Source organism: Cavia porcellus, unplaced genomic scaffold (assembly GCF_034190915.1).
Source record: "Cavia porcellus strain 051 isolate PalLab524CR breed Dunkin Hartley unplaced genomic scaffold, mCavPor4.1 scaffold_30, whole genome shotgun sequence".
NCBI classification, from domain to species: domain Eukaryota; kingdom Metazoa; phylum Chordata; class Mammalia; order Rodentia; family Caviidae; genus Cavia; species Cavia porcellus.
This window is the reverse complement of record NW_026947513.1, coordinates 34,049,049-34,074,535: the sequence shown is the minus strand read 5'-3', so window position 1 is coordinate 34,074,535 and position 25,487 is coordinate 34,049,049.

Below are 25,487 nucleotides of genomic sequence, written 5' to 3'. Positions count from 1 at the left end.
TTCTTTCCTCTTACCCAATATTAGTCAATTCAAATTTTCTCTTTCTTCATCATTCAGTCTTAGTAGGTTTTACGTAGTTCTAATAATTTATTTAACTCTTCATAATTACTTATTTTTGGGTGAATAACTTCATAGCAGTCTCTTATAATCCTTTGTGTCTTAGTAGACATGACTACAATGTGTCTTTTTTTATTTATGTCTTTTTCATTTATCTTCTCATTTTATTCTTATTAGTCTAGGTAGTTACTCAGTTTTGTTTACCTTTTAAAGGGCAACTCATTTTTATTTCTTTCTATATTATTTTTCTAGTCTCATATAATTCTATTATGATCTTTGCTGTTTCTCTTGTTTACTAGATTTGTGCTTAGTCTATTCTTTTTTCTAGTTTGTTTATATTTAGGTTTATGTTTTGAATTTTTTCCCTACAGTTATACATTTCTGTCTATAAATTTACCTTTGTTTTGGTATGCTGCTTCACTTTTCTAAGATAATTTTTATTTCTTATTTCACACTTTGGTTGTTTAGGAGCCTGTTTTAAAATTTTACCTATTTGTGAATTTTTAACATTTAATTCTAGGCAGGCACTGAGCTACATCCCCAACCTTACTGTTGTTACTGTTTTCACCTTTCATAAAATTGCAATTGTTAGAGATAGTTGTTATGCTTTTAATATTATTAAGTGCATGACTTATTTAAAGACCTAATATATGATTTATCTCAAAGATGCATTTCATGTGCTCTTGAAAAGAATATGTATTCTACTGATGGTGGATGGGATGTTTTGTATGTGTCTGTATGTGTTTGTATGTGTCTGTTTGTATTTACTCACACACGATTCAAGCCTGCTGTTTCTTTGTTGAAATTCAGTCTGGATTATCTATCCAGCATTTAAAGAGGAGTATTGAAGTTGCATAATAGTACTTGTTTTAACTTTTTCTTTTGGAGGAGCACAGCAAAGGCTATCTACTGTACCTACCACACTATAACACTATCTTCTTTATGTCACTTCTACAAACATCCTCTTCTATTCAGACCTGAGGATGAGAATATTTCCCTTTTCCTTTTTCTTTAATGATTTCTTGTACCATATCTTTTTTTTTTAATAACAAACATCAAGTAGATCTATTTCTATGGCACTATGAGAATACTGAAGCCTGAAAATGTTAAAGGGCTTCAGCAGAAATGGTTGTGGGATGCATGCAAACATTTAAAATAAAGCTTAAGGTTTTATTAAAGGAGATTGAACATCCATTTTGAGACTCACTTTTTTATTATTTATTTAAGAAACCTAGCAGCTATACAGCATTCCAGATTTTGAAAGTCTATGGCAGTATTATCACATATACACCTTCATAACTATTACTAATATTCCGAGGAATCCTTTGAGGACAATCTTAATATCCACCACTCTGAGACAATGATTAAAGACTTTTGGCCTGTGTCATACTATAGTAGCTAAAGTATGTTGATGTTAATTTGAACCCTCTGAATCCCAAAACCAAAGCCCTGTGCTCTCTCAAATTGTATGTAACATGACCAAGTTCAGTTCCCTAGATCTGTGTCTATTGCTTAATGTGTTTTCAGGAACTTCTGAAAAATCTGTTTCTAAAAAGTCTCCTCATGAATGCATTTCAGTGGAAACTAAACTTTCCACATCACTTCCTTCATTGCAAAAAACACAGAAGGAACCTAGGAATAAAAATAGCAACAAAATATCATGATCATCTTCAGTCAGTAACAATCAATTTTTATTGAATTCACTAGGTTAAACAATATAAAAATAAGATTTGCAGATAATCAATAAAAAAAAGAATTCTGGCAGTGAAGTAAATTGTAGGAAGGCATTCTGGGGTCCAGCTCCTCAAGAACAGTCCATGTAGAGTCACAATCCTTTTATGATGAAATATTGGTGCCATATAATGAAAATGGTGTTTGTACAAGTATGACTCTAAGTTAGGCTTTGTTTTTGTTGTTGCTGTTGTTGTTGTTGTTGTTGTTGTTGTTGTTGTTTTGTTTTTGGTGTCTTTCTTGTTCCCATGGTTAACTCTTACTCTCTTGATTGTCTCCAGCTGTTAACCTGAGACAATTAATTTTACTTTTTAAGATCTTACAGCATTTAAATGAACTAGTTAATCTGAGTAATATTACTTAACATAATTTTTTTCTTCTAAACTTTTAAAACTCCGTGAAATATACTTAAAATAATTTAAAAAATAAATATTTCTTTACTTCTAAGTGTCTCACAGATTGAGTATTTATTAACAAAGACAGTACTGAGAATGTTTCAGAGATCTGAAAAGATTTTATTGTGTGTGAACTGGTGGATTAGCAAATGACTTCATTTACTTTACTTAGGAGTCTAGTGGAGCATGTATCAAATTGCAAGTAACAAAATACAGGAATATTGTTTTAAATGAATTTGGGATTTAGCAAATAATTAATACATAATTCTGAAGGAAAGTCAGTATTCTGAAACGATTACCTTATCATAGAAACAGATGAGCGTTAGAAGATTATCTCATATCTATGCAACACTGAAGTTAGCCATATATCACACTGCCCACAAGGTGGAGGAAGATGCTGACAGCTATTTCAAACATTCACCATCTAGTAAGAAAAAATATATCACATATATTGTATGCAAATTACATAGGAAATGCAAGGGTATAGACAAAAATAGCATCATATTCAAGTAGTTGGAGATCCACAAACCACCATAAGCAAATAAATCAAATTCATAAATAACCATAGAATAACTTTGAAGGAGTTAACAGGAATAAAAACAGTGTGACCCTACATTCTTTGACTAGAAGAGTTGAAATTTTATCTGTCCCCCTGGCTTAATTCCTAACATCATCCTCCTTGTATGCCCAAAAATGTCTTGCACCTGGGCTTTTCCTTCAATTTCTATTAGAAAATGCCTGAGATAACTAACTCATAAAAGGAAATGTTCCTTCAGCTCATCTGTTTGAATGGTTGGCCTCAGTTTTTGGTCTCTGATAGACACGCTGAATGACAGTGACAGGGAGTGAATGGTAGACACAACCTCTTACATCACATAAACAAGAATCAAAAGAGAAAGAGGAAGAGACTAGAGTATCAGGGACTAGAGTATCGGAATGTCCTTTCAGAATATGCTCCAGTCACTCAAGGACATCTCCCAAAGGGCTTACTACTTTGTAGTACAGCCACATCTGGAACTGCGTGGGCATCCAGTGTCCAAGCACTTAGGAAACTTGGAATTAAAATTTTATTTCATAGATTTATCAACACAAACTATTGGTTTTCATCTCCATGCCTCTTACAGTGATGTAAAAAGAAAACTGGTAAATCCTAACCTTAATCTATCTTTACTAATTCAACAACTTGCGCTGTTTTCATCCAGCTAGGTCCTTAGAAGAATCAAACGTATTAAACAAAATCTGAACAGGTACTATTTCCAAGAACGATGATAAATGTTCTATTATTGCACCCTTAGGAAATGCATTAAATAAAGGCTAAGTTAAATAAATAAGTATAAAAAAATCAAAAGGAACAAGCAAATTGAAATGATATAATGATCCCAAAGGGCATTAATCAGATTTACTAATTGAGATCAAGACCATCCTCTTTGCATAAGGATAATTCTATTAACATATTCTCTGATTGTAAAAGATAAACCTTTGCTTCTATTGTAAGTGCCATTTGTCAAATACATTTATAATATCCTGTTTCACAGTGTTGGTGTTAATGTTAGTTCTTCTAGTAGGAGCTGACTTCCAGAAGGCACTACAGATGATGAAAATTTATTTAAAAATCGACTGCTCTGTAGTTGTGTGTGCCAGCATTAAAACAGTAGCACACAGTGGGAGGTGACTATCTGATCTGCCTGTAGGCTGCCTCATACAAGATTTTAGGGCTTAGCCTTCTACTGTATAGTAAGTTCTTCCACCATGGGGCTTTTATTATTGATTTTAGCATTATCCTTTTCTGATACCTTAAAAACAAAATCATGCCTTCAAGATTCTTGTACCCAGCGGAGAAATCATCTTTCTCTATAATAGCAATAAGGAATGCAGTAATTTAAAAGTATGGAGGTGTTATTCTTTCCCAGTAATTTTACTTAATATAAATCTCCTAAAATGAAACCACTTAACGATGATATGTTGACATATGATTGTAGCTGGCTTTGTAAAGCAGCTTTGGCTAATAATGGAGCACTGTAAATGGAGCAGGGCCAATCTATTCTGTTAGTCTGTACTTCAGATGAGTAAAGAGGAGACCAGAAGCAGATCGCAAAGACTTCCCAGGTTCCCACTGAGGTAAGCTGTCTGACTTTAATCACTGCCACCCACAGCAAAATTAAGACATTTAGAAATCCCTTTTCCATGATGAGAAAATGTTTCCATTTAAGATAAAACTTATTAAAAGATTATAAAAATGTTTAATTTTGTAAAGATTAATGAAAGATTAACTGGAAATAGAAAATTGATTAAAAGTAAAGACTGGTTTTTAAAAAAAATGAACCAAAAATAAATCTTTAAATCCCCTCTTCTTGCTTTTTCCTAACTCTCTCACCGCTCAGTGCATAGAGGAAGATTAACTTTCCAAATGTCTAAATGGAGATCGCTGAGGACTGTCCCCGGTTGTCAGTTACCTCATACATAGATAGATAGATAGATAGATAGATAGATAGATAGATAGATAGATATAAGATATATGTCATCTTCTCTTTGCCAACTAAGTCCTTCCCTTATTAGCTCCATTTCATCTTTCATATGTTTAACTGTTCAACTCAGTCTTTAGCCATAACCGTGGTTAATTGACCTTGGAACGTTTACATTTGCACTAAGGAAGGACTTGCACCAAGTCACCTCTAGTCTCTGTCACTCAGAAGTCCCTCGTCTTTGAAATTTCAATGTCCCAGTCCCAAGTTATGGTTACAAACTTCTATTCTTTTACTTTTCTTATGTCTATGCTTCAAATGCACCGACTATATTATTTGATAAAGTTTAGATACCCTTTACCTTCATCCCTGTATATTCTATTATTTCACAAATCCTGTGTTTGACCTGCTTTCATCACTGTATCCAGATACATTGGTCAATTCCAATTCTAAATTAGCATAATTTAATTGAAAAAGCACTGAATATGAAATAAGACATTCATGGAATAAAACCTGTTTCTGCCATTTAGAACTTTGTGACTTTCCCCAAAACACTCTGATTTTTAAGTTTTGGATTGATACTCAGTAAAATGAAAATATTGTGTGTCTCTTACAATCTTGTGGTGATTAAATGAGGTAGGAGTCTTTCTTTGCTTAGTTTAAGTTTTTTTTTTTTTTTTTATTTTTACATTTGCATCTAAGTCTCGTTTTCTCAGTCTTACTGAATTACTGTGCTTCATGATCCTCCTGGAATCTAAAGAGTGTCAGTATACTGGCCATCAACATCTTTCTTATGACTTTCAAGCACATTCATGCACAGATTTATCAACAACACTTATTCTTTCTTCTTTCCCTTATGTCTCAGAAAAAGAGATTCCCACTTCATCTCCAAGACTGACACAGTAACAATGGTCCTGTTCTCCTGGTACCCTGCTTGACTGATGTTGGGCATGGCACTTTTCACCATATTAAAATATTCTTATCTTCTTTTTGGTCCTATATTTATTTTACTTCTTGAGTAAATTACTCTACTTTACTTCCCAAGTCCTTAAAATTATTATATTTCTATCATTTTCTCACCATTTGCTACTTTGCTTAATTCATAATAGGACTATATCTTCATTATTTAAAGTGATTTTGATATTAGTGCTGACCACTTCCTTTCAAAATATAGTCATCAAGTTCAATTTATAGTCTTACATTTTCTCTTAAAGGGGCTTGGTGGTATTGTTATCATTTTAAGATTTTTTTCTCCTTGTGACATAAGTATACAATTCTCTTCCTAACTCTATTACGAATATATCATATCCCTATTTCATTTTACCTTATCTTTTTCTCAGTCTTAAAATGCTTTATTTCCTATCATGTGCCTTTGACTTTCTCTCATTTTATATAAAAACAAGTAATTTTATTCACACTCATGACTTCAATAGCTAAATTTAAAACTTGAGAACATTCATATTAGTGTTTGTGCCCTATACTGATGCTTCAACTACCAGCAAAGTTTGTAACTGCAGTTAGATAGCTATCCTATATTCCTTCAGCTAAAAGAACTCCATTGATCCAGTCTGCTGAAGCTCACGATTTCTGTCTTTCTTTAGATAAAGCAGATGCATGCTTGAGGTTGAGTCCATGAATCTGGGAAGAAATCAATGCTCCTTTTTCTAGAGACAGTCTAGAGGGACAGACCAGTCAGTTTGGAGGAAATCAAAAAGAATTCTCTGAGTTTAAACTAACAACATTAAAGTACATATGTGACACCAAAGTTACAAATAAAATTAAGAATGAATACCCACAATTTATAAAAATATATCAGACCAGGGGGAGAATTACCCAGGAAATTACTCAGTGATTGTTACTATCAATATCAGGGTGTCCCTGGCTTATGCCAATGGCCAAACTTTCATTGAGCAGACCATGTTGATCTAAAGGTAGACCCAGCAGTGTGCTTGATTCCTCAGTTTCCAGCATCTTTATAGATAAGCCCATTACCTGTCTACTTACTCTACTACCTAAACCTTGTGAACTAGTTCTCTTCACTCTGTCTCTTTGTCACTGCTTCAGTTCAAGCTTTCATCATCTGTCACACAGACCACTTCAACAGCCACCTAATCAGTTTCTCTTGGTCTCAAGGCCACTAATCTCTCTCAAACCTAACAATTCTTTCACAGTGGCTTCGGAGTGACATTTCTACAGCTCAAACCTGGCGAGGTCACTCCATTGCCATAAAAGTGTTTCGCCGGAAGGCCTGCCTGTCTCAGCACCCCAGAGAAGAATATTCACAGTCTCATGCCGCCAATCGGTGTAAGCTTAGCTCTCACTATCCACAGCTGTGTTCTTTACTATGACATTCCTTCACACATTTGTATTTCCTACTGGCTCTGTTATGGCTCAGAATCTAAATCTTGCTGGTGAACCATCAATATTTCTGTAAGTTTTAAGTGACTTGTCATGTCTTTGTCAAGGATATTTGTGCTTTTTGCAAAACACATGTATTTGTATTATATAATTGAAGTGCTGTATTGTTAAGATTCTATGAGTGACCATGAATAAAGACCATGAATTACTTTTATATATGTATATTTGTGAATCTCATATTTATAAGTGTACTTAACATCAAGAAATGCTCAAAAGATGTTTGCAGTTTAACTGATTGGATGGATGGTCAGATGGATGGATAGATAGATGCATGAATGAGAGGCTATTGTAAGATTATTGTGCCTCAAAGAAAGGCTAAGCTGTTTGAGCATGTTTTGCTATGGGAAAAATAATGTCTTAGTACTCTTCAGAGAGAGAAGTCTCAATTAATCACAGAGAATGAAAAGAACTGCCATCCCCAAAGGAAAAGCCTGTCTTTCAGATAGTAGGTGACAAGATCAATGGCAGCAATGCTGTTACTGTTGCTATTTAAAAATTGTTAAATGATATTTAAGTGTACAAAATTACTACTTCTCCCAGTAATTATAGCTTAGGAATTGATTTAATGTTGGCTCAGGGGATAAATTAGTATTTGGCAACAGAACTGTGATATATGAAGGAAATGAAGCCTTCCCCAATGGTCACTCTTGTTCTCACCGCTCTCAATAATTATTGATGCCTTTCCCTGGCAACCTAAGGAGCCACCACTTCCCAAAGCAGTTTACATGGAGTGCACTCCACTTCAGAAGTAATCACCTGGCACAGTCTAGACCATGACCTGAGATCTTTTATTCAACTTTATTGTTTAGTTCTATGCTACAAATTAAGTCAGTTTCTTAACTGATGTTAACCCTGTCTTGTATGTTCGTAAAATTTATCATAGCTCATAAAGATTGTCAGTCTTCTCACTGAGGCATTGATAGCTCACTTGTGCTTTGCCGCTTTGGTTAAATGGATCACTCAATTGATAGCACTTTGGCTGTCCTGATTGTTGTAGTACTACTTGCCATTCAGTCTTCTTGAGTACTGAATCCTTTCGCTGTTATAATGCTTGCTTAAATCAAGCTTGTATTTGCATCTTGCCTTTGAATATCTTTCATGCAACACTAGGTCTAGATTTTAGGCCTCCCTTTAGTTTACGGAAGGCAGAATAGTTCTCACTGGATGAAAGGTAGCTCTGTTATCCCCCACAGAGCATACAGTAATGTCTGCATTAATTGTACCCAAAATGGGGAGATAATATTGACATCTGTGGGTCGGGGCAACAGATTCTTGGCCATTAAACATTTTGTAATGAATAGGACAGATACCACCAGCATCCCATAAAAAAAGAATCACCTGATCCAAAATTTCAATAGCTCTGATGTTGAGAAATCCTACACATAATATTTTCTCTTTCTTATACACTTTATTGGTGCTTAAAGTACCAGGATGCAAGCTGACCCAAGTTATAAAATCAGGGCAGAAAGCTCATAAAGTTTGTCAATCAGGGGTAACATAATGTAGTCATTTGGACTCCTTTTTGCCCAGTTTTCTCATCTTGTTGAAATAGTAGCTGACCATGCCTCTATTGTAGAGGACCCTGGAGGTTTAATAAATCCATTTTAATGAGGTATTCTGCCATCCTCAGGTGAAAAATGCTCCACATGTGTGATTCTCATCGCAAAGGAGAGCAAAGATTGTTTTGCAGATTGGCTTATGACGTTTCTTCCTGCAATGCACCTCCTTCCCATAGCTTTGAAAAAGTACAAATTTCATCCATAAGAAAAATAGAAGTAGGCTGACAACTTCAGCATTTTCTTTTACCTCTGTTGGTAGAAGTGGAGTCATGGAAGAATCAGCTGTCAGATGAATGCACCTTTAAATTATACAGCACATCAGCCACCACTGTTACTGAATTTTGCTTGGTTCATCGCATCACCTCATGTGTAAGGTGGGCAGTGGGGTGGAATGCCTTGATCTCACAAGAAGGGGGTTTAATACATCAGCCAAATTTCCAATCTAGCACACATGACATATGTCACTAAATAGTGACTTGGGGAAAATAAGGATGTTTAATCTTTAAAGTTCAAATCAAGAAGAGTGTCACCTATCTGATAGGATCTAAATGTTGATTTTTCTCTGAGAAACTGCCAATATATGGAGGTCCAAATGAAGTAAGTTTGCTCTTCTTTTAGTGACTCAATGACAATGTAAGAAGCTAAATTTGACGTTTTAGCCATTTTAAAATTCTGAAGTAGGAAAAAATATTAGTACAAGATTGTCATACCATTTCCCTTGTATATATTATTTACTTTGTTATATAAGTTTTAAATATGGTTGTAGTGAAATTAAATTTTATAGCACTTTGGGCTTGCATCTAAATGTCCACAAAAAGCCTCATGTCATGAATTCATAGGTGGGACTCTTGGGAAGTGACTGATCTAGAGTGTGTGATACTGAACTTTAGGGTGTGATACTAGGATTCAGAGGGGATGTGGGTAACAGAGGCCCCACCCGGGGTGTGGGTAGCACCTATCAATGGAACAGAAGGGACAGAAAAAAGCCCGGTTGGCGGCAGTGGCTGCTGCAGCTGCTGTGTCATTGCCTCCTGCCTGCTTGCCATGAGCTGTTTCTGCTCTGTGATGTCCCTCTGCCATGCTGCCCTACCTCCAAGCCGACTGGCTATGGACTGAAACCTCTACAAGCCATGAGGAAATCTATCCTCCCTTAATTTGTAGGTATCAGGCATTTTGTTCTAGTAACAGAAAAAGTAAATAAGACAATAGTCTTTTAACTATCTTAATGATGTCTTAGGAAATTATTCTCATCATTATTTTCTTATTCACTTATTGTTTATTTCAAGTAAATACTTGAATAAAGTTGTTATATAATCTCTAAGCCAGAAAAGGTGTATAGATAACTTTTACTGATACTACTGAAAGATACCACTGAAAGATACATATGTCTTATTTCAAAAGATATATATATATATATATATATATATATATATATATATGTATTTGACTTAAGCTTGGAATTTTTATATTATATATTCAATTTAAATAAAATTACCTTATTAAAATAATGTATCAAAATAGACAATTCATCTTCACAATGTCTTGTTTGTCCTGTGTTCAAAGGTCAAAAAGTGACATTATAACCACAGAAAAGTCATTTCGACTTGGTAGCTATTTAACATATGCACCTGTTGTTGTGATAGATTGGCAGGTGGCTAACAGGTTTTTACACTGCAAATCTTTTCCCTTAATGCCTGCATGCGGTTTCATGTCACTTCATGCCCTGCAGCGAAGAGCACGCCTGCTGCTTGATCTGCCTCGCTGCGCTGCACAGTGAGCTTGCCGTCTTGTGCATTCGGGCTGCAGCTTCACCACGCCCTCGGCAGTAGCCTTGTTTCCAAAGCTGTCTATTCTTGAAGACATAGGTAGTTCCACAGAACATTCAAGGGATAGGTAGACACAGAGTGACACACAAAGATTAACAGATTCTTAGAGACTAGGAAGATGTCTCTTCAAGAATCACCACTTTCTGAAGACTTTCCTCAGTTTTCTAACCCAGAAAACTAACCGTATCACTTCACCAAGAATTAGTGATCAGGCTTTTGGGAAGCAAGACAAGGTATTACTTAATCAAACGCAAGAGAATTATGATTCCTTTACTTAGAAGAGGCTCTGAATTACATAAAACTGGAACAGAGGTGTCTCTAGTCAGATCACCGACTGGCAGAATCAAAGCATCAGGGTGGTGTAGTTCATTTAAAAGTAGATTGATGGAGGTTGAGTGATGTCAAAGCACATTTCTGAAGGGTATCTCAATTATAAAAGAAATGTGGGGTGTATATGGTATTGGTGGAGAATATTTTGGAAAGGAAGAAATTCACATTTATTAAGATTTACTGTATCAGCATATTATACGTTTGTGCATTTTTACTTAATCTGCACTGTAACCCAAAAGGAGAGATGTACTCACTTATTATAAACAAACGAGTCAAGAAGTGAATTTGCTGCTTGAAAGTTATAAGAGTGGCAATTCTCTTCACTCCACCCACTGTAGATGCCTCCTATACAACATGACATGCTTATCCTGACACTTCAATGCCTTCCCATTCCTAAATGGGGAAGACCAAGAGAAAACTGATAAAAATTGTTTTATTCTCCCTTTCCTAAGTTCAATATAAACCTCACTCTATTCTGGCTGCCACCTTAATACCATCAGACACTTGCACAAACTACCCATTTCTTTATCACCATTCTTAGCCTGAGGCTTCTTTGCTCATCTTGATTAGATGTGAATATTTCTAAGGCTCTGGAAACACTGTCAGAAAGCACAGTGATGTTGTGATATAACTAGTCTTTGGTGAACGCCTGCTTCCTTCTGGTGCTAATTATTTTCATTCATGTAAGCTTAGCTTTTTTAAGAAATCTTAAGTTGATAACACAAAAAATATTAAATGATTTATTTTTCTTTAATCACTGTCTTCTGACATGTTCTGTGGCATTTTCATCCCTTAGTAGGGGGCAAATTTGCTAAATGACCACCGTAGAAAGTTTCCATAGCTTGCTGGATATTGACAACTATTTATATTCAGTTAGTCTAATTCAGTATAAAATCCCTCAGGAGACTCTGTTTAAAGCTTGCCGCATCCTAATGTTGGCTATAATCGTGGATTTTGCAACATTAATTGGAGACAGGATGCATTTTCTTTCACAATGCTTCCTTTTCTTCTCTCTTCAAGGAAGTGTCTACTCTAATGATGAGAATAAAGAGGAAGAGAGGGAAAACGATGATCATTAAAGCATTGCTTGTGTCTGACTGCTATTTTCCCTGTGCGACTGTTACTTTTCTAAGTCAATAATGACAGAAGCTTCTGCTTACAGCTGTGCCTCTCTAGTGAGATCCTTCAGTTTCAGACCATCCCCACCTCCACTGCAGAACTTTTCCACTGCACAGTGTCTGGAAATGGAGGTTCAAGGTCATCATCTTCCATTTTGATCATCTCAGCTTCCACCCCATAAGTAATCTTCCTTATGGAAAACCATCTTCCTTCACCATCTGTTCTCCTGCATTGGCTCCTACAAGAATAGCTAAAAATTAGTCACTTTCCACAGTGTGCCTGGGACACAGAGGACATCACACATCTTTATCATGGCAGGGAGCAAGCCAGATGGTTTCACACCTACCACACTCTCCTCTGTCCCCCTCCTCAAGGTTCAAACTTTTCTCTATTTGCAAAGGCAAAAAGACAGGAACTCACTGTACACATGCATATTCAAACCAAGAAAATACGCCTTATTAGAGTAAACAAGAATCTGTGCCATTCTTTTAATCAAGTTTTCCTCACTTGATCTGGCAGAAGAGTACCGAGCCTTTCACCCTCTCAGTAGAATAGCTTCTCCTCAACTGCAGCTCGCTTCCTAAAATGACAGTGACTAATGCCACTCCCTTTACCTCCCATCTCCCTTACTTCTTAGGTACATTGGCCAGAAAGCAGAGTTAGAGGAGAAATGGTGAAAGGTGGGATATTTCTAATATTAGTAAGTCCTGTAGGAAGAATGTGATGCCAACTTTTGGTAGATTCTTGGAATGGAATGCACTTAGTGGCATTTTCTCCATGTTTGGACTGATGAGTATAGAGGTGCTAGGAAATGTAAGATTTCCCAACATATTTCCAATCATATATATATATATATATATATATATATATATATATATATAATTTCAAGAAGAAAAAGCTACAGGATTCCTTTTGCAAGATAGCCATTTTAGTGAGTGTTAATACAGAAAATTTAAAAGATATAATTGCCTCCCTCACACTCAGACTTGGAGGCCACAGTTTGCACCCTGTCCTTGGCCACAGACGCCACAGTGGCACCTACTTTTTCCTCAAACCTCTGTCATTGTTCCGATGTATTTATTAAGTATGACGGGAGTGCCTGGAGAAGTAGAAATGGTTCACTGTGAAAGGCAAAAGGTCAGGGGAACGTCACTGAAGAATTCACAATGAAGAATTGTTCCTCCTACTTTGTCTCTAACAGATAGAGATTAGCAGGATAAAAAGATAAGAATGGGCATTCAAGATTGAAGGGCTAGCATGTGAAAAAGCAAGAGGCACAAAAGGAAAAGGAAAATACATGTAATCAAACAGGTCTTGAGCAGAGAGTCCATAATGGAAGAAGGATAAGCAGGGCAGTCATATTTAATGCCTTTTTTTTTTTATTTTTTATTTTTCTGTCTTGAGTAATTCTGATTTTTGTCAGGTATGAATCTCCCAATTATCTTGCTCAAATATAAATGCAAATTTCCAAGCTGTACTAGAGATTTCCCAGTCCCACAAGAAATTCTCTATCAATATTCAAAGAGGGCCCAGGTTTCTGCACTGTGCAGAAAATCCGGTCGCATCTGAGCATATTGTTGTTTGCTCTCAAAGACTCTGGGTAACTCACTAAGATTTTACCTAAGTGGATTACGTGCTCAGATTTGCATTTTGCCACAGAGCTCTAGCTGTTCTGTGGTACAGTCGCTGGAATAAAGTAATACCAGAGACAAAAGGATCATTTGGTGGCTATTACACAGGTTCTAGCAAGATATGAGTGTAGCCCAGGGTCATTCTAGCACAGACCAGTCAGGCAGTGCTGAAGCAGGAGCTTTAGAAGGTATGAAAGTAATTACTGAGCAGAACCAGATATATGACGCAGGGTAAATTGAGTTGCTTACAAATATCTCTCGGATAATGAACAAAATAACAACGTGTACCTTAATCATACTATCACTGAATTAGAAAGGCTTAGTTTAGATGTCCAATTCCTGGAAATAAATTAGAGAGAAGCAATTAACGGAGACTACTGTCTGCCCTATGTTTCTGGAGTTTGTTGTGGTCTGCTTTTTGTCTATTTGTTTATTTGTTTGATGTTACATGTTCACTTTGGGGTTGCAGCTCTAACACAAAACAACAACCTTGAAACAACAGCCCTGAAATTGGGCTATGGTATCAAAAACCATAGCCAATTTAAATTGTAAATCCACTGCATATAGAACTAAGATTTACTTTATTCTCTAAATTAAGCCCTTTGATTCTTCTCTTGAAGAAACTTTGAGAATTAAGAAAGTTATGACAGAGTATTAAAGTGATATTAAAACCTACTTAGATTTGAGAAAAGTAGGGGAAACAGGAAACACAAGAAAATGCAGGAAATCTATTTGCAACACCAAAGACATAGAATATTAAGTCAAGGCCCATAGCAATGTCCCACATGAGTCCAGATAAAAACCCAAGCTCATGACAATGCCTCCCATGGGTCCAAGTGGAGGTCCAGAGCCCACAAGAAGGACTCACGCCAGTCTGTTTTACAGATCTGTGCCAGGAAGGCCCAAAGGTCAGCGGTGGAAACCTGGAAGTGTTTCAAGGCTGTTTGCATAATGAAAACATGTGGGGCCTAGACAGACAGCATCATTTGTAGTGTGGTGGCTGCTGCCATAAGGGATTCTCCTAGGACTCCAGAAGTTCTGGTCTCAATCTGTTCAAATGTCTCTGTTCCTCCCAGATAGCAATCATTTTAGGGAATTTGATTTGTCTGAGAGGGAGCCACAGGATGAGGACCTTCAGAAGAGGCTCTGTGTTTGGAGAACTAATGATTTGGAATGGGTCTGTACTGCTTAACAAGAAGCCTACTTAATCCTTCACACAACTCCCAGAGCTCTTATTTCCTGGATACAAAGCTACGTCCACCTTGTTAGAGTTCTGAGAAAAAGGCCTAGATGAAAAATCTTTATGACTGTGGAGCAATCTACCGAAAGAAAATGTGGCTGCAGTGACACTCTGAGATATTAATATCTGTACACCTTGCTCCTGTTTCTTATTTTTTTTATTTTTCCCATTTCTCTCAATTCTCAGTATGAGCCAATACCAGAGAATCAAAAATGCTCCTTTCCTCTCTTGTCACTAAGACACAAGTCTGAGATGAGCAGAAATTCTTGCAGGGCCCAGAAGTTTTAATCAGTCCAACAAAAACCATTAAAACGCACATCTCAGATGGTAAACCAAAATCCACTCACTTTGGTGTGCTAGAATCACTTACTTGGAATACATGTTTAGTAAACAGAAATTTTATTTTTGTTATATACTCAATCAAATAGGTAGTAAACACATATTTTAAGATTATTGATTTGGGGCTGGAAATATAGCTCAGTGGCACAGGTGCTTGTCTGGCAAGCAGAAGATGGTGAGTTCGATCCCCAATACCAAATAAATAAATAAATAAATAAATAAATAAATATAATAGGTTTAGAAATATACCAAATTACTTAGCTGTACAATCACTATACACCGCAGAGAGGCCTAAATCTGCATTGGGAAGACATAAAAGTATTTATATGTGGTAGAAAAAAATAGCTTCTGCCCTTTGGCCTTTAGTTTTCTGCTTCCTTGCAACAGTTATTATGTGCTTTTCTTTTATTTGTGTCTTAAGACAAGTTGTGTATGTGAAGCTGTTTAAAAACAAACAACATAACATCTGCATGTGCACCAGTTTGCATGTATAGTACAGTTCATGAAGGTATGGACTTTTTATTGGACTACTGGTTGAAATGAAATTTACAAGCATCACATAAATATAAATTACTTATTTTTCCCAAGCTACAAAATTGCAAGCATAACCCCAAGTAAGAAATAATCTGCCTCATTTGATTGAATAATGTAAGAACACACATGGGTTTAGACATATAATTTCACATTTTTATCCCATCTGTGACTTTGATTATAGCTTTGATTGACTGATTTAACAAAAGTTTCCATCCATTTCCATTTCCTTCCCATCCTCTCATAATCCGAACATCAGAGTAACAAAAGTCATTTGTACTGACTTCATTTGATGATGTTGAGGAAGAAATAACCTTTATGACTGAAAAATAATGTGCCTTCCAAAATATTTGTGGAAGTCTAATATTTCAATAGGCAATGAGTTATTCAGATTCACTGTCATCCTACAGTAGTCTACAGACCGATACATTTCCTCTGATCATGATGCAAAAAAATAGCAAATGTGATTTGCATTCATGAAATAATTTCATATACTTATTATACTCTAAAAATTCTTTTTGCTTTTTGAGACAAGGTTTTGCTATATAACTCAGACTGGCCTTGAACTCACTGTGTAACCCATTTGGCCTAAAACTTATGGAGACTCTCCTGCCTCACCTCTGAAATGTTGAGATTAAAGGCATGCACCATCACACCTGGCATCATGCTCAAATTATTTAAAAATAGATAGAAAACAACCAAAAGCATTAATAACAATAAAATTTTAATATATTATCTATACCATAATTGGAATAAGAATTGTGACAAAAAATAATAGGACAAGAGGCTAAATGACGAAAACCAAAAGTTTTGGGTTTCAGCTAGGCTTCTGGGGTGACTGCACTTGACTCTCCATAATGAGATTTTAAAAATTAGCTGAAATATGACAATCTAGATGTAGCATTAACCTCATTTCTACATGTAGCTCTTCACTTGCAGACAGGAGGCACATACAGAAAACACATGGGACAATATTACTGGGAGAAAATTTAATTTTGAAGTATGTTTAAAAATGCTTCTTTCTCCAGGATACTTGCTTTCCTACTTCCTTTTTTATCTTCCCCAAACACTTAATATAAGAGATAAAAAAAGTGTAAGTTACCTTTCTGCTCATAAAATGAAAAATATTGTGATTATCTAAAAAACCAGTGGGAAATTTTTCCACAGCTTAATGATGATGATGACATTAGCCCTGCTCTGCTGAAAAGATGATCAAAGGAGGTAATGAGAGACAACACAGCATTACATTAGTCTGGTTATGAAAAATATTTCATCAAAAGAGGAAAACTCCAAGATGTAAAATTGAAATGTTACAACTTCGAGATGACTCTGTTTTTTTTCTTTTCCTGCAAAGGTATTAAAATGCGCAACATCATAAAGGAGAGTTTATTGCTCCTGAGATGTAATGATGTGTGTCTCTTCACGTGCATATATATATATATATATATATATGTCTACATATTCAACAGATCTTCTCTAATATTAAACTAAAATGATAGTATTTCTGAACTCAGCTAGTTCTATTTCATGAGTTTGAATCCATGTGGTATGAATTCACCACAAGTATGAGGCCTCTGCTGTTCCTTGAGTCTTCCAAAGGCTGAGGAGAACTTTTTCCTTGAATTTCATGCAAATACAATTAGCTCTTCCTCGCAGTTTTATTTAATGGTGCATGAAGTTACAATCATCATGAATTCTGGAACTTTTCAAAAGCAATCGTTAAGTTTTCTTATAGGATGTTTCAACTGGTTATGAAGTGTAACAGGAAATACATAGTATACTCACCATACCAAAAAGATAGTGAAAAAAAAAAGAATTAGAACAGTGCTAATGACTATTTGACATCTTTATGAAACCATGGAGATTAAAAAGAGTCAAAACTAATTTAAGCAAAAGATTGTGTATTAAACACTGAACAGAGCATTATGATATACCCTAAAATTAAATTACACATACATAGTATATTCACTCAGGGAATTCACAATTCTAAAATTAAAACTTCAAAACATGGAAGTTGGAAGATTTGCTTTTTATTCAAAAATTTAAAATCTTCTTAAGGAAATACTACAATGAACATAAATATCATCTCTCAATCAGTCCTGTACCTTCATAGAAGGATCAGTCCACAAAGAAGTAATTCATCATTGTCTTAGCATTATACATGGCTTGCTAAAAAAAATGCAAAATTGCTACATCTTGCAAAACTAAAACTACCTCAGGCCATAACTGACAAGGATATTCCCACATAAACCTGTGAGAACTGATATGTCCATGTGTGTGTATATCTATCTATCTATCTATCTATCTATATATATATATATATATAGTTCAAAATCCACAACACTCAAAACATGCAGCAGTATATTCATAATGAAATCAGAGTAAAGTTGCAAACCAAACCAATGCTCATGGACTTTCTCAATAATGAGCTCCATGAGTATGCGAAAGAAAATCAGTTCAAGTAAATCTTAAAAGTTTAGGATAATAATGAACATATGAATTCTAATAAAAATATTCCAAAAGTTCGAGATGTGTGAAATGGTAAATACTAGATAAGATATAAAGAGCATATTGAATTCACTGCAATTTGGGTTTATATTAAACTACATATCTTGAAAACTTTTGAGTTCCATCATAAACAGCTTGAAATTTTACACATAGTAGAACACTGAGTTTTGAGAAGAAGGAAAGTCAGTGTGAATCTATAGATGATTTAAGAAAAAAATCCTCTTAGAAGAATGGAGAGTGAATTAAATAGGAAGAGATTAAAAGCTGAAACTGAATCACAAACCAAAAGAAATAGAAGAATTAAAACCTAGAAAAAGAATAGAAAAAATGTTATGGTAAAATGAGAAACATTTACAGACCAATTGGATGTATGGAGAAAGAAGATGATTAAATTTTTGTTTCTTTCAAAGTGAGAAGCTTAATATCACTGTTAACAAAAATAACAACCATTTTAAAAAGTAGATTACCTCATCAGGAAGGAGAATAAGAATCAGTAGGGGAAATCCATTTCATTTCCGGTGCATTGTTTTTAAGGAACTATCAGGAATGTGGCCAAGACCCCAATCTCCCAAATGAGTGTATGGCTAAGGTATAAATAAATGAGGCAAATAGTATGATTTTAGGGCTCCAGGAGGTTCAAAACCTTCTTGCACAGTTTGAGACTCTAGGGGATGAGACAAAGAGCTTCTCTGGGTGGCCCATATTTATTAGGTTTTCAAACAAAGAGAGAGGGTACTGGGGAAATTTCAGGAACTGAGCGGGACCATCTGAGCAGGACCAGCAGGGAATCACTTCAAAGACTTCTCCAAGGAGTAAATTATGCCCATTTGGGAGAACTGTCTTATCTCTCTGATGACATTAGTGGCAGGAATGAGACAGCAAGAATGAGATGCCTGCAGCTGCAGTTTCTATCTAGTTAAGTGGGTTTGGAGCTGGGTGTCCTTAGCTGTGGCTTTATTTTGCCTTTTGAGGTATCTCTGGCATCACAGACCACAAAGGTCTCAGCCAGGACCAATGATTCACAGAGGTTCACTTACTATGAATCTGTTGCCCATCTCCTGACAAAGGGCCTAGGCTTTAGGACAGACTCACAGATACACATTGAAAGCCAATTAGTTATTTTTAAATCCTGCTCTGAGCTGCTTCATAATAATCTCCATCAAAGAACTGCTGCGATTGGGGAATGATGTGGTGGGTGCCCACAGAGGTTCATATACGGTTTGTGTGACAATGTTGGAAGGTGGAGCTCAGTGAAAAAACCTTCAAAAATGGGACTTAGTGAAAAAAAGTTAGGTCATTGGGAGCTGTGTCCTGGAAGGAATTCACATAGTTCTTGTGAGACCTTGAGTTAGATCTGCCTGGTCTGCCTGGACAGCAGGGGTCACAAGACGCACCAGGGTCTAGGCCGGCCCCATGCATGCCACTGGCTGGAGTTCCTTGTCTTAAGACAGCAAGACTGGTTTCTGTCTGCACTCTGGCTTCCTGTCCACCTCATCATCTGTCTAACACATGCTCTTGTGAGGACACTATGGCACCAAGGCTCTCATCACAGGCCAAATGCATGGGGCACCTTTGTGCTGGACTTTCAGCCTCAAAAATTATGAGCCAAATAAACATCATCTCCTAGTGAATAATTCAGCCTCTAGTACTTTTTATAGTCATGAGAAACATGAGAAATACAGGACTGTATTAATAAGCAAGTGAAGATTTTTTTAGGTACTTGAAAATTTAGATTGTCGACAAGGAGAGTGCTTAGGAATGAAGGTGACTCAACATTGACCTGATTGAAGTGGCAGATGTGAATATGTTTGTCTAGAAAGAGGGGAATGCAGACAGCAACATGAGTAGCGGATAATTTACACAGTCCAAGGAGCTCATAAAATGATCACTTTATTACAGCAAATGGGAATGACTCCATATCTGAAGTCTAAGGGCAATGGGAGTAAAGTGGAGATGTCACTCAATGAAAGGCCACTATGTTATTTTTAATGCAAAGTAGTTCTTAAATAATGCAAAACAGTTCCTGAGTAGTAAAAGCCTTAAGGAAGCAAAATTCATAGAATCCAAGAAAAATCAAAGGAAGAAAAAAGTCAACTAGAAACTACTTGCAAACAGGATGAAATAGCCTTACATATGTATGTCTCAGAAAAAGTTATGTCATAAAAATGCTATATTTAGAAACATTGCCACGAAAGGATTTAAGAGCTCAACAAGGAACTAAAGGAATTTTTAAAACCAGAATACATGTTTATTTTAAACCTATAACAGTATCTGCAGTGCTTACAATTATTATAAAACAATCAATTGGTCTTAGGCAATAACAGAAATATGTTAAGCAAACTCCTTAGCAGAAATTTTATTCTGGTTAATATATGGATGTAGGTAGTCATTTTAAATTTTAATAAATGAAGAAGCATAAATATATATATATATATATATATATATATATATTCAGTATAGTCAGAATTAAAATGTTTTCTTCTTAACTTCCAGCATTATCATCTTAGTATTTTTCCCTTTGGATGTAAATCTGATGTGATCTCATGGAAATTAAAGTTTCAAATCTATAAGAGAGATTAATATGTAAATATGTTTCACATCTTTAGTTGTTTGCCTCCAAAATAAATTCATGTTTTATAATGGGTACAGACACAAAGATGTCAAATTTTAAGGACTGGCCAATCCCTTTGTGTCTCTACCACCTGCAATTCTTCCAAACTCAGCAAGCTCTGAGTAAGTACTTTGTCTTTGGTGCTGGCCTCAGGTATTCCCATCATTTAATGATTGTGCTGGCTTTGACTTTGAACAGTTTTATAAAATTAGGGAAATCAACAAGCATAAGAAGAGGAGCTAAGTCTGGTATTCAGCAAAATACATGTTCAACAGCCCAAAATACTATTTGTGTCTGGCCTCCATGCTGATTGGAAGTGTACATACTACAAAAGTGAATAAATATTTTTGAATATCTAGGGAAAAAGAAGAAGAATGACTCTCCAACTGTCCTTAATGAAAAATCAACTTTTCCCCCTATTCCATCACAAGATCAATATTTTTAATATAAAAAAAATACTTGGAAAGAGCAATGATAAAATATAAGCCCATTTTTCTTATTACGTTCAGCAAAGAGACAATAAATTTTCTGTGAAATTATTATGTGTTTCTTATCAGTTTCTGTATTATTGTCATAGCTGTTGGCAACACATGTTTCTATAATCAGAGTGATTCTTCACAACTCTGCTTGTATAGCCCTTCACTGGAAGATATTATATCTGAAAGAAAAGGAAATCATATACTCAAAAAGTCAGCAGGAGGGGTGAGAGGCCAGAGCTCTTCAGTACAGATTTGGGCATTATTTTTGGTGAGGAAATGCAAGTGAGGGTTGAAAATCATCTTTGCGACATACTCTCTGAAAAAAAATTTTAATAGCTATATCTTTGATTAAGAATTGGAGTTGATGTTCTTTGAAAAATAATAAAGACAAGACCAGCTTTCATTATTTTTAGCTGTTGAATTCTTTGCTGAATTTGCTGCTGGAAATGATAAAAAAAATACAGAGTCATTATCCTTATGTGAAAAATAAAAATTTCACAAAACAAAAAAAGAAGCCAAGTAATGAAAAAAAAAAAAAACTAGAAAAAATATTAGCCCTATGTGTAGTAGAGGAACTTTTTAGCCTTATCAGATAGAGTATTGCTTCTCCCAAATGTGGAATCAGGAAGGTTTCCCAGAAGGAGTCATATACTCTAAGAGTTGACAAGTACAGTAAAGTCATCAGAGAGAAAAGGGTGAAATAAATGGGTTCTACAATAAATAAATAAATGAATAAATAATGATTAGTAAACAACTAGAAACCAAGAGAGCACACGTCTTTGTCAAAGGTCTAATATGGCTAAAAGACCAGGTTGAAATGGACCTAATGCTTCTTTTCTAAAGCAGCCAATTAGTCATATAATGTGCTTATGCTTTTGACTCTCCATCCATCCATTCATCAAACACTTTACATGGTGTCGTGCACTGTAGTCTGTGTTGGAAGTGAAGCCATATAGAGAAAGCATTTGACTTCAATTTCTTATAACTTGGTAGTACAAATATCCAAGCCAAAGTGACCAGAAAGACTTGTAAAAAGCAAATTAAATCTTCAAGAAAAACCAAGTTTTACAGTCCATTTTTATTGTTAGTCAGGAGTGGAACGGTGACTTTTGTTTTGCTTTGATTTGGATTTTTGTTGCAGTTCTTCCTCTTACTGAAATCCTGGTGGGCATATAAATGCATAAATATTCCTGTGAACTCTACATGATGTTGAGTTCATGTAAAATGAAAAAAACAAGTTTAGAAATTGTTTAACGCAATGAATGCAAAACACAAGGAATGATTTAGGCCACTATATAAATTTAAAGGCATCTGATTTTTATGTGACTTCAAAGAGCAAACTATATTCTGAAATCACCTGGGCCTCTGCCCCTGCAGTCTTTGGTGCATGCCATCTGAAGATCCTTGCTCTTGCATCCCTTCTTTCAACCCCAGGATCAGATTTAATCATGTCCCAGGGCAAATATTAAATCTATACTGAGAAATTTAAATCCTATAAATTCAACTAACATATTTGCACAATAACTAATATTTTAGTAGAGACCATAGGCAATGTATATAACTCTGTTCCAAGAGACAATTTAGTAAATAAAACCTAACTATAATGATTTATTGAATTCAAATGTCAACATATTCTTACTCAAATTACATTTTATACTCTCTGTGAGCCAGTTTTTCTTTCTAAATCAAAATCCTCCAGTAGTAAAAAATGTCTCTCTTTGCTGAGATTTTCCCTAGTCCCTTTAAACCAAAGTAGTGTATCAGTATACTAATATAATGCTAACTGCACAATATAGCTTAGTGCTAATAATATTATTAACTGAGCTCCATGGGTACATCTTCTCCTACCCCCAATGCTATGACTGGAATGGTTTCATACATTATGAAAGGCTGCCAAATGTAAAATATTTCCTAGAAGATAAGGCTAAGAAATAAAGCTTCCAAGAATATGTAACCTCTTTGAGTTTAAGGACATCAATATACTCATGGTATTTTGAGTATACACATAAGAAATGGTAATTAACAGCAATAGGAGTTCAAAGTATAGAGTGAAGAGTTATTATTTAATAGTGAAATACTGGAAAGTCTTCCATTACAAATAACTTCTGGCATACTCTTGATTTCCTAATGTCATTTTGGCAAAAAAAAATCAAGATAAATCTAGAAAAATTAAATTAATAAGATTCATGGATTTATTGTGGGCAAATCAGTTACTGATCTCTTTACCTCACTGTTAATGCTAAAGGTTACAAGGCAAGACACCAGTAACCCCAAATGATGATATAATGTGTCATGGTTTATACTCTCCTATCATAGACACAGTGAATTATAGACAGTTTCTGAATTTCAATTTACTAACAGAACCTGTGTATTTAAGAAAAAAGTGGAAGGTAACAAATGTTATTAGGAGGTAATGAGTGTTATGAAAATGAGTTATGACAAAAATATACCATATTCATTTTCATTTATCTCCCTGTATTTTAAGACATCCTATAACTTTTGAAGCACATGGATATTCTGGATTAGCACAGAAATGACCCAACAATTTACTGGTCTATTCCATCATGGATTTCCATCACAAGTCTCCCGATGATAAAAGTATGGAGGATTAACTCCTACTTGTCTGCTTTTATCAGAAAAAACATCATCCCTTCCATCACTCCAGTGTATTCCTGTCAGATCCGGCTCACATATGCAGCCGCTATTGCCAGAGATCAGTTCTCTCAGTAAGGAAGCGCGGGAAAGAAAAGGTTGCTGCTTAGCAACCACAACCACGCTTCTATTGACAGTTTTATAATAAAACCCTTTACTATGCTAGCAATTGAATCAATTTTAATGTTTGGTAATAACAACTTTTAGCCTTCCTCTTCTCGGTCCTCTTTTTTCCCTACACATGGACAAGCTCCTAAGCAATCCTAGGCACATTCTGGGTTCCTGAGAGGTCAAACCTTGCAAGCCCCTCTGCTGCAGAAGATGCTCACCTGCATAACTGTCATCAAGGCCCAGACTGGTCTCCTTTCCTTGCTTTTACAATCACTTTCCACCAGCTTGGGGTACCTGCCTTATTCTTCCCTAGAAAGTCTCATCAAATATATTATAGCGCTTCACGTCTTCCCTTGGGATGTGTGAGTGAGCATAAATGTGTTCGCGCATGCGCCCATGCTTACGTGACATTTGTAGTGTTGACATCTTTAAACAGAATGGCTTAATACTTTGCTTCTTCAGCTCAGGATCCCACCCAGGCTTCACAGGCTAGGTGAGCGCTAGATCACTGAGTTCCATAGCTCCTAGGCCAGCGCTTAACTTTTATAAAGCATAAAAAGTATTATCTCATCTCATTTTCACTGTAGCCGTTTCAGGTAATTTCAGTTATCTAAATAGTTATAGATAAGTAACTGAGATTATGAAAGAAAAGTGAGTATCCCAAAGACAGAAGATGCGTGATAAACCCACTGGTAAAAATCTCTTGACCACTGTGATGGCCTTATATACACTGCCTTTGAGACATTCTCCAAAAGTGGTTTAGTAAAATGCCTTTATTTCAAACAACTTAAAATTAATGATATGTTAGACTTGCTAAAATTTCTGTACCAACAATGAAACAGAAAATTTTTATATGCCAAAGAATAGTATAATGAAGACTATAAGGAGAATATTGCTACTTGGATTTTAAGAAAATAAACTATTTCATGAGTACAAGAAGTTTCAGTGTTGTATAACCAAAAGGTAATCTGTATGGGAAGTGTATGTTTAATTTTGTGCATGTGTGTGTGCTCTCCACATTTTCTGAGAACTTCCTGTGGATAGGTCACTATGGTTTTTAAAATCCATCATACTATTTGATCCTCACTGTAGTCCTGAGAGATAAATATTTCTCCTGTTTCAGAGATAAGGCACCAGGGGCTTAGAAAATTCAGATAACTTGTTCAAGTTTACAGACTTGGAATGTTATAGAACTGGGATTCTCTGATTATCAGGATGCACACAGAGTCTATAATCTTAGTAACCACTTGATCCCATCACAGAGATGGTTATCTTTCTACATATTATTATGTGTTTGAAGACAAGCAAAAGCAAGCACTATATTTTAAACACTATATTTTTTAAGTTTTTAACAGTACTTATTGTTAAAATTCAAATATTTTAACATATTATTAACTTAATACTTACCCATAGTTTTAAGGTAATAGTAACCAAATACTATCTTCCATGTGCTAGGAGATAGCCTGTATCTATCTTGTTACATTTTCA